Here is a 10,498-nt window from a genome sequence, read left to right as displayed (position 1 = left end):
GTTTAATAGCCTCCGAACAAGCACAAACTCAATACTACCCGATGGATCTGGCTAATTCCTATGTAGAAGAGACTTTGTATCACTTGCTGCACAAACAACTTCATGGCTACCCTTCCCTATAACTTCAAGAATCTTGCATCTGTTGGCATTCCTATAGTCGGTGAAGAAGTCCAACTCTTTCATGTCCTGCAGATTGACATATAAGATGTAAACTATAATCAATGAAAACCAGATAAGGAACCAAATCAAACCAAGCAGAAACATAACTGGTTAACCAAATCCCTTCAAGCTTTCGTATTGAATTAACAATAATTCTTTTAAAAATAAACATTTTCATCATAAAATCTGGAAAAATAATAATTTGAGACAAACAATCTCCAGAATAAGGTGAAACTAAGAAAATTTCACTGCACAAAGGAAGTGATACTAGTTTCTACGGATTAAAACAGATCGAAGATCAAGGTGAAACCTTAAATTTGCGGCGAATCAGCTGGAAAAAGGGACCGATTAAGTAGCAAAATCCTCGAAGCTTTTGGAATTAGGGTTGCAAATGGAGATGAAAAACCACAGAACTAAAGGTGCATCTTAAGCGCAAGACCTTCACCTCAGAGGATCTAACGAGAGAGAAGAAGAAGAAGAGAGGAAGACAAATTTAAAATAAATGTTCTCATTTTTTTTTAATTATTTGTTAAAGTTGTTATAAAATAACTAAATAAACAAGGAAGAGGTAATATAAAATAAGGAAGAATAATTAGATAACAATATTCACTACAATTACTATCTTAATATAATAGAGATTATTAATATATTTACTAATATTATATATAAAGAGCAAGAGAGAGGAGTATTCAAAATACTTGTAAAATAAAGAAAGAGAGAAAATATAAGAGAGAGAGAGAGAGAGAACGTTGATATTATTGATGCTGTGTAAAGAGAGAGAGAGAATAGTATTTGTTATTGATTATAGTGTGTTTTCATTCAGAGACTTAAGCCTCTATTTATATGTGTACATGATGACACATTTTCAAACTACATTTAATAGAGTCATCATTGATAAACTAAGCTTCATTGGAAATGGCCATCCACATCAGTACTTATCACAACACTCCCCATTGGATGACCATTTAGGATTATTGCCTCGTTAAAACCTTACTAAAGAAAAACCTAGTGGGAAAAAACCTTAGTGAAGGAAAAAGAGTACAATATCCTTTGGTGATGGAGACTGCCTCATTAAAAACCTTGTCAAGAAAAACCCAATGGGAAAAAACCTGACCAAGGAAAAAAGAGTACAAGCTCCCCCTCTTGTTGACATCAGTTAATGTCTCGAAATCGGCGCATCTCAATCTCATGTACCAATCTTTCAAAGGAGGATTTTGGGAGTAACTTTGTAAATAAATCTGCTAAATTGTGACTTGAGCGGATCTGTTGGATATCAATTGTCCCTTGATTTTGAAGATCATGAGTGAAGAAGAATTTGGGAGAAATATGCTTTGTTCTATCACCTTTGATATATCCGCCTTTAAGTTGAGCAATACATGTTGTATTATCTTCAAACAGGACAGTTGGAGCTATCTTATGATCAATCAGTCCACATGATGACAGAGTATATTGGATCAAACTCCTGAGCCAAAAACACTCACGACTTGCTTCATGTATCGCTAGTATTTTGGCATAATTAAAGGATGTTGCAGCAATCGTCTGTTTTGTGGACCTCCATGATATAGCTGTTCCACCATATGTAAACAGGTATCCTGTTTGAGATCTCCCTTTATGTGGATCAGACAAGTAGCCAGCATCTGCATAGCCAACTAGTTGTGACTTGGATCCATATGGATAAAACAATCCCATATCAACCGTTCCATGAAGATATCGAAAGATTTGCTTGATTCAACTCCAATGTCTTCTGGTTGGAGAGAAACTATACCTTGCTAGTAAATTCACAGCAAATGATATATCGGGTCGTGAATTATTAGCAAGAATTATTAGCGCTCCAATGGCACTAAGATATGGTACTTCAGGACCAAGGATATCTTCATTCTCTTCTTTAGGACGGAATTGATCATTCTCCACATCCAAAGATCTTACGATCATTGGAGTACTCAAGGGATGTGACTTATCCATACAAAATCTTTTCAAGATCTTTTCTGTGTATGTCGCTTGATGACATAGCTTTCTATGCTAGTGTGTGTTCTAAAGGGCGCCTAATTTAGAATTCACACACCTACTTTCTCTAATGTCACACTTATTCACTCACTCAATTCTAGTGATTTACCTCATTCCAACAATGTATGCTTCCTTGCTTTTGTATTCTCTCATCTTTCGGTGTTATTTTCTACTTTTCATGAATGATGCACCATAAGGAAAAATGGAAGCGGAAGAAAGAACACGCAGCACCGGTTGATCTACCAGCTGAAGGTGGCAATCCGAAAAGTCGCCGTACCCCCTTGCTCATCTTTGAATGCACCGAGGACGGTGCAAATTTTTAAGTGTGGGGAGGTCATCCAACCGTTCGGCGTTCTTGGGTGACAAGTTTCTAATCCCAACACTTTTGCACTTCATTTTTAGGCCTTTTAGGATTTTTTGTTGCATATATACATAATAAGCTTAGTCAAAATAATGAAATTTTTCGAGAAAATTATCTATAGGGCATTCCAATTGATTTGATTGAAAACTTTTCATTGAACTTGCTTGAATTATATATATTGTGGATCATGTTTTTGAGCTAAGAACACAAGCTTGTGAGTTTTGAGCCTTAATTGCGTGGTTGCATCTTATAACCACTTATCTTCCTTCTTGTGTGCGTTGTTCTCTTCCTATGATTATAATCTTTGATTTGTTTGATTCTTTATGTCCATTATTTTGTGTAGACATGCATTTATATGATTGAGGCCATCATTTCATTTAGCTCACTTGCCCAAATAGCCTTACCTTTTATCTTCCATTGTTAGCCAATTTGAGCCTATGCTTAACCCACTTTGTTCATAATTTTAGCACATTACAAGCCTTGAAGCAAAAAACAATAAATGCCCTTAATTTGGATCTTTGACTAGCTTAGGCTAGTGTGTGTGTGTGTCATTCAAGTGCAGGAAAACTTAGGACATTGGTTGAGTAAAAGGTGTGTGTTGTATTTCCATTGAAAATATTGAGAATTGGGTACATGCTCATGTGTTGATTAAATGTAAAACCATATGCATTGATGTTCTTGTATATACTTTATTGCAAAAAGAAAATAAAAAGAAAAAAATATATATGAAAAGAAAAAAAATAGAAAGAAAAGAAAAAAAAAGAAAGAAATAAAAAGGGGACAAAATGCCCCAAAATAAAGTTCAATAAGAATCAATGCATAAGTGTTGTGAAATGAAAAGGAAATGCATGAGTATGTGAAAAAAGTGAGAAAATGGGTAGGTAGGTTAGCTTTGAAATTGCATAGGATGTCATAGGTTAGGTGGGAAGTCTAAGCTTATCAAGGATTCAAATCTCAAGTCCACTTGACCAAATATGCGTCCTACCTTGACCCTAACCCCATTACAACCTATGAAAAGACCTTATGATAATTGTATGCATGCATGAAATAAATGTTGATTGTTAGATGAAAAACAAATCTTGGAAAGCATGATTAGGAGAGAATTGAGTGGATCGACCCTAAACACTTGAGCGACTAGAGTGCAAACACTTCCGGTGAGGGTTCAATTGCTCAATTATATGTCTCCACCTATGATTATCACTTTTCTTGCAAGTTTGCAAAAATATTTAATAACTCGATTCAATTGTAGATTTAATGTGATTGCTATTGCCTTAGCCCTTGTGCTTATATATGTTCTCTTAGAAATTGATTCATTTTGACCAAGTAATAACATTCATTTAGATAGTTGCATTTAGGTAGGTTGCATTTAGTTGTTACATTGAATAAATGTTGATACCCTTTGTTTCCTTTTTGATTTAGTATGAGGACATGCTATGGTTTAAGTGTGAGGAGGTTGATAAACCCCATTTTTAGGGTTTATCTTGTGCTTAATTTAGGGGATTTTATGACCTTTTACTCACATTTATTCAATGAAATAGCATGGTTTCATGATTGTCTCCTAATTTGTGTTTAAGTGTGAAAACATACTTTTTAGGCCCTTAATTGTCAATTTTGATCCACCTTCGATTCCACAAGATGCCTTGATATGTTTGTTAGTGAATTCATGTTGAAAAGGCTAGGAATGGATCAAAGGAATGAAGAGAAAAGCATACAAAGTAGAGAAATCATGGAAAACCAAGGATTGGGAGAAATTCACTCCACGCGCTGACAAACCCCATTTGTAGGGTTTATCTTGTGCTTAATTTAGAGAGTTTTGTCAACCTTTCTCCCATTTATCCAATGAAATAGCATGGTTTTGTAACTTCTCCTTTAATTGTGCTTAAGAGTGAAAACATGCTTTTGAGGTCTTGAAATAGCTAAATTTAATTCACCTTGATTCCATCAGATGCCTTGATATGTTTGTTAAGTGATTTCAGATTTAGGAGGCAAAGATTGGATCAAGGGAATGAAGGAAAAGCATGTAAAAATGGAGAACTCATGAAGAAATGAAGAAATCGCAAAAGCTGTCAAGCCGACCTTTTCGCACTTAAACGACCATAACTTGAGCTACAGAGGTCCAAATGATGCGGTTCCAGTTGCGTTGGAAATATAACATCCGGGGCTTTGAAATGATATAAGATTTGCTATAGTTGCTACACGTATGATAACGCGTACGTGCACTGTACGCGCACGCGTCGTTGCTGCCATATGACCCACTTAAAGCAATACGTGGCCAGCAATTTTAGAAGCCTTGTGGGCACATTCCAACTCATTTCTGATGCTATTTAAGCCAAGGATTGAAGAGAAATCAACACACTTACTTCATATCTTAGTTTTAGATTAGTTTTTGGAGGGAAAGTTAGTTTTAGAGATAGAAGCTCTCACTTCTCTCTAGGATTAGGATTAGGTTTTAGATCTAGATTAGAATTCCTTAGATCTAGGTTTAATTCATGCTTTGATTTACTTTTCCTTTACAATTTCTTGTTCCTCTACTCTTCCTCTCTCTAATTTTGTATTTGATTCTTGTAATTCTCTACTTTTATGTTCATGCACTTTTGTTTCTTCTATTTTCTCTTTAATGCAATTTATGATTCTTGTTCCTTTATTGTTGAATTGTTTTGTTGTTGTTAATTCCTTGCAATTGAGTAGTGTAGATTTACTTTCCTTGCTATTTTACTATGTTTTCCTTTTATGCCTTCTAAGTGTTTGATAAAATGCTTAGTTGGATTTTAGAGTAGATTTTAGTGCTCTTGGCTTGGGGAGGTAACTTAGAAACTTTTGAGTTACTAATGTCCAAGTGATTGACGATTAGGAGCCATTAACTCTAGATCTCACTAATTGATTTGGTGTAGAACTAGGACTTATGGTCTTGGATTGACATAGCTCACTTGACTTTCCTTTATTAGTTAGAGGATGACTTAGTGGGGTTGATCTTTGCCAATTCTCATGTTGTTTCATCCTTTCTTATTAGCTTTTGTTTCTTATTTTCTCTTTTCACTATGAATTCTCACTTTGGCTATGAGTTTGGTTCTAATTGTGTTGTAGGAAATGTGAACTTCAATGATGATACTCATTATGGATGGAACCAACAAAGATGGGAGGAGTCTCAAGGAATTGATCACTCCTATTGGCAACAACCTCCGGATACTTATAGGTATAATCACTATCCTAGTGCATGTCAATTTAATGGCTATAGTGACTCTTTTTGTGATAATCAACTACCACCATCATATGCCTATGACTCTTATCCTCAACATGAACCTCAACCATACTCACAAGCCTCTCCATACCAAGCCCCTTCCTATGATCCACATCCACCATATGACCAACCACCCATACCATACTCTTATGACCATTATGAGCAAGAGCCTCTAGAACCAGCACAAATCTATCATGATCACCACCAAGAACCACCTCAATGCACACCATCTCCATACCCTTACCAAGAAGAACCACCTTCCTACTATGAACCCTCCCTCCAAAATGATAAACCCTCCTATCCACCCCAAGCCCCAATGGATGACTCTCTCACTTTACTACTTCAAGGACAAACGGATATGCAAAGGAACACCCTAGAGTTTGTGACTAACTTGACCAAGGTAGTGCATACCTTAGCCTACCAATGCTTGACTACTCAAGGTGCTCCCATAGCCACATGTGAAGAATCAATTGAAGAGCATAGCATGAATGGGAGGTTGGAAACTCCGGTGGAAAATGAGGGATGTTATTTTGTACTAGAGCAATTGGAGGAGCCTATGATTGTTGAAGAAAAGAAAGAAATGGTTGAAGATTTAGGAGATGTTGAAAGTCCAAGAGAATGTAGCACCATGGAGCATTCTTCTAAGAAGCTTGATATTAATGTTGAGGAAGGTGCGCAACCTCCAAGGCATATCATCGATGGAGACTTGGAAGAGGCTTATCAAGAGATGGATTTAATCATGGATAAATTTCTCTCTACAATGAAATCCTCTCCCATTGGACATGAAGTTGAAATTATAGAAGAATGTGCACAACCTTCCATACCCTTGGTGAGCAATGAGAAAGAGAGTGAATCGGAAGAAAGCCACCAAAAGGAAAAAGTTGGCATGGTATATATCAAAATTGAAGAATATAAAGAGGTTGATCAAGAGATGGATTCATTCATTAATGAATTCCTATCCAAAATTGAATCACCTCCCATTGGGCAAGATGAAGTTCTTGAAGAGAACACCAAGCCGAGTGATAAAAGGGAAAAGGTTGAAATTGAGGAAGCTTGCGAAGAGGTGGAAACAACTAAAGAAGAGCAAAAAAAAGTAGACCTTGCATTGTCTAAGTGTGGGGAGGTCTCCCTCCCCAAGTCACCATCCAACACAACATTCAAGTGGGTAAAATTCTTATCCCTAAGCTTTACTTTCTTACTTGAATATGGTTTAATTGAAAATGATGGTCAACTTAGAGCTCTTTGTGGAGTTAAAAGTAGACGAGAGTTGTGTAGTGGTTGGAAATGTCATTCTAAGCTCATGATGGTTGCAAGCTCAAAATTCAAGAGCAATGGTTGGTGTAGAACTAGGATTTATGGTCTTGGATTGACATAGCTCACTTGACTTTCCTTTATTAGTTAGAGGATGACTTAGTGGGGTTGATCCTTGCCAATTCTCATGTTGTGGTTAGTGATTAGGATAGAGATCCTTGACCACCAAATCTTGCCAAGACCTCTTTAGTTGTTAGTTTATTTTCATTGCCATTTACTTTTCATGTTTCTTATCCAAAAACCCCAAAATACCTCATAACCAATAACAAGACACTTTATTGCAATTCCTAGGGAGAACGACCCGAGGTTCAATACTTCGGTTTATAAATTTAGGGGTTTGTACTTGTGACAAACAACTTTTTGTATGAAAGGATTATTGTTGGTTTAGAAACTATACTTGCAATGAGAATTTATTATGAATTCTAAACCACACAAAAGTCCAATCATCAAAATGGCACCGTTGCCGGGGATCGAACCCGAGTCACCCGCGTGACAGGCGGGAATACTCACCACTATACGCACAGTAGACGCGCACACGTGAAACGATGAGGTCGCATGGCGACGCGTACAGGTGACCCACGGGCATGCATCGATGTTCGCACGTGACCCACTTAAAGTGAATCCACTGGGGGCAATTTCTGGGCTTTTCAGGCCCAGATCCAACTCATTTCTGATGCTATTTAACCCAAGGAATGAAGAGGGATCAACAAGCAAGTTACCATTAGTTTAGTTTAGTTTAGTTTAGTTTAGTTTAGTTTTGGAGGAAAAGTTAGTTTCTAGAGAGAGAAGTTCTCTCTTATCTCTAGGATTAGGATTAGGTTTAGGTTAATTTCTTAGATCTAGATCTACTTCTTCTCTTGCTTCAATTTTCCTTTTGCTTTATGAATTCTTATGTAGATCTCTATTTCTCTTTCAATGCAATTTATGATTTCCATGTCTTTTCATGTTTGATTTGATTTTCTATTATTGATCTTTTGTCATTGTAGTTAGATCTCTCTTTAATTCTTGCATTTTATGTTGTTTACCTTTATTGCCTTCTATGTGTTTGATGAAATGCTTCTTTTAGATATGAGTTAGATTTTGTTCTTCTTGGCCTAGATAGAGTAATTAATGACTCTTGAGTTATCAAACTCCTTTGATGATTGATAATTAAAAGTTGCTAATTAACTTGAATGTCATTAAAGCTAGTCTTTCATCATGATTAGGCTAGGACTTGTGGAATCAAGTTAATTCATCCACTTGACTTTCCTCCATAGTTAGAGGTTAGCTAAGTGGGAGCAATGGACAATTGTTGCCACAATTGAGGAGGATAATGAGGATAGAACTTCTAGTTCTCATACCTTGCCAAGAGCTTTGTTAGTCGTTAGTTTATTCCCTTTTGCCATTTATATTTCTTGTCTATTACCTCAAAAATCCCAAACATACTTCATAACCAATAACAACAACACTTTATTACAATTCCTAGGGAGAACGACCCGAGGTTTGAATACTTTGGTTATTTTTATAGGGGTTTGTTACTTGTGACAACCAAATGTTTGTATGAAAGGATTATTTGTTGGTTTAGAAACTATACTTGCAACGAGAATTCATTTAGAAAATTCTAAACCGTCAGTAATTCATTCATCATGGCTACACCTGCAACACTTCAAGATCAGAGTTGGTATCCAGATTCTGGTGCTACACACCACATGACCGCTGATCAGAAAAATCTGGTTGAAAGAGAAAAATATGAAGGTGTAGATCAAGTAATTATGGGAAATAGATCTGGTTTGCGCATCAACCTTGTTGAAAAGTCTTATTCTAAAACTAATTTGAACGATAGAAAATTCTTGTTGCATAAACTGCTACATGTTCCTGACATCATAAAGAATTTACTTAGTGTGTATAAATTATGTTGTGATAATAGTATCTAGTTTGAATTTCACTCTAATGGTTGTTGTGTGAAATCTCAGGAAACTAAAGAAATTGTTATACATGGAGAAGTTGAAAGAGAAATGTATAAGTTTCTCAATTTTACTCCATCAAATAAATCAGCTGCCTTTGTCTCAACTATGTCCACTGTTGACCAATTTCTCTTATGGCATAACTAATCGGGTCATGCCGCAAATAATGTTATTTCTTCAATTTTTAAGTCTTGTAATATCGTCGCCCCTTTGAATAAACACCCCTGTACACCTTGTTGTATTGAAAAATCTCACAGTCTTCCTTAACCCCGTTCAAATTCTTTGTACATTGCTCCACTGCATTTAGTATACATAGACATTTGGGGTCCTACCCCCGTTCCTGATTTGAATGAAAATTTTTACTTTGTTGTCTTTATTGATGATTACAGTAAATAAACTTGGTTCTATCTTATCAAGACTGAATCTTAAATCAAATCAGTTTTTAAATATTTTCAATAATTGGTTGAGTTGCAATTAAATAGTAAAATTAAGATGCATCGGTATGACAATGTTGCTGAATATGTGAGCTTAGCCAGGGATTTACAGGTGCAAGGTATATTACATAGATTTTCCTTTCCACGTGAGCATAAATAAAATGGTAGTGCTGAGAGAAAGCACAGGCATATAGTGGAGAAAGGTTTAACAATGTTAGCAGGAGCTAGAATGCCATTGGGGATAGGCTTTTATGACATTGTCAACCCAAGTTTTGCAAGGTCAGCCACCATTTGATAAGTTGTTTGAGAAGGAGTTTGATTACACAAGTCTAAAGATTTTTGGATATTTATGTTTTCCACATTTGTGGTCATACAATAGGCACAAATTGAAATTCAGATCAGCACCATGCACCTTTCTAGGTTACAGTGCAGTCCACAAAGACTACAAGTGCCTCACTGCATAAGGCAAAGTAGTGATCTCTAACAATGTAGTTTTTTATGAGTAGCAATTCCCTCTCAAAATTGGTTCTCCTGTACCTTCTTTAGCAGCTGAATCTATTTTACCCTCTGATCCTCACTTACTTCCAATCATTCTATTACTAAATATAAACACTGCTTAGCCTTCAAACAAATCCTCCTAACATTGCCAATAGTTCCTCCTTCAATACTCCAAATCTTACACCCACACCTATCCCAACTGTGTCTAACACCAGCTCACATTCAAAAATACAAACAAGATATTCATCAACCCCAATCTCAAATAGAAACAGCCTCACCAACAACAATTTTCTTTCCACAACAGCTATAACACCTTTAGCTCCATCCGCAACATCGATTCCTATTCCCATTTTAGACCTGGAAATGCTACTTCCCTTTGTTGATGATCTCTCAGTTACAGCACCACAAAGTTCAAATATCCATCCTATGACCACAAGAAGCAAAGGTGGAGTTCTTAAGCCTAGATCCTTTCTCGCCAGTGTTGAACCAAGGACAGTCCGAGCTACCCTATCCATGCATGAGTGGAAGGCTGCAATGGATGCAGAATACA

The sequence above is a fragment of the Arachis ipaensis genome, chromosome B01, assembly GCF_000816755.2.
Source record: "Arachis ipaensis cultivar K30076 chromosome B01, Araip1.1, whole genome shotgun sequence".
NCBI lineage: Eukaryota > Viridiplantae > Streptophyta > Magnoliopsida > Fabales > Fabaceae > Arachis > Arachis ipaensis.
The sequence above is the reverse complement of the archived record's forward strand: the minus strand, read 5'-3'. Positions refer to the sequence as shown.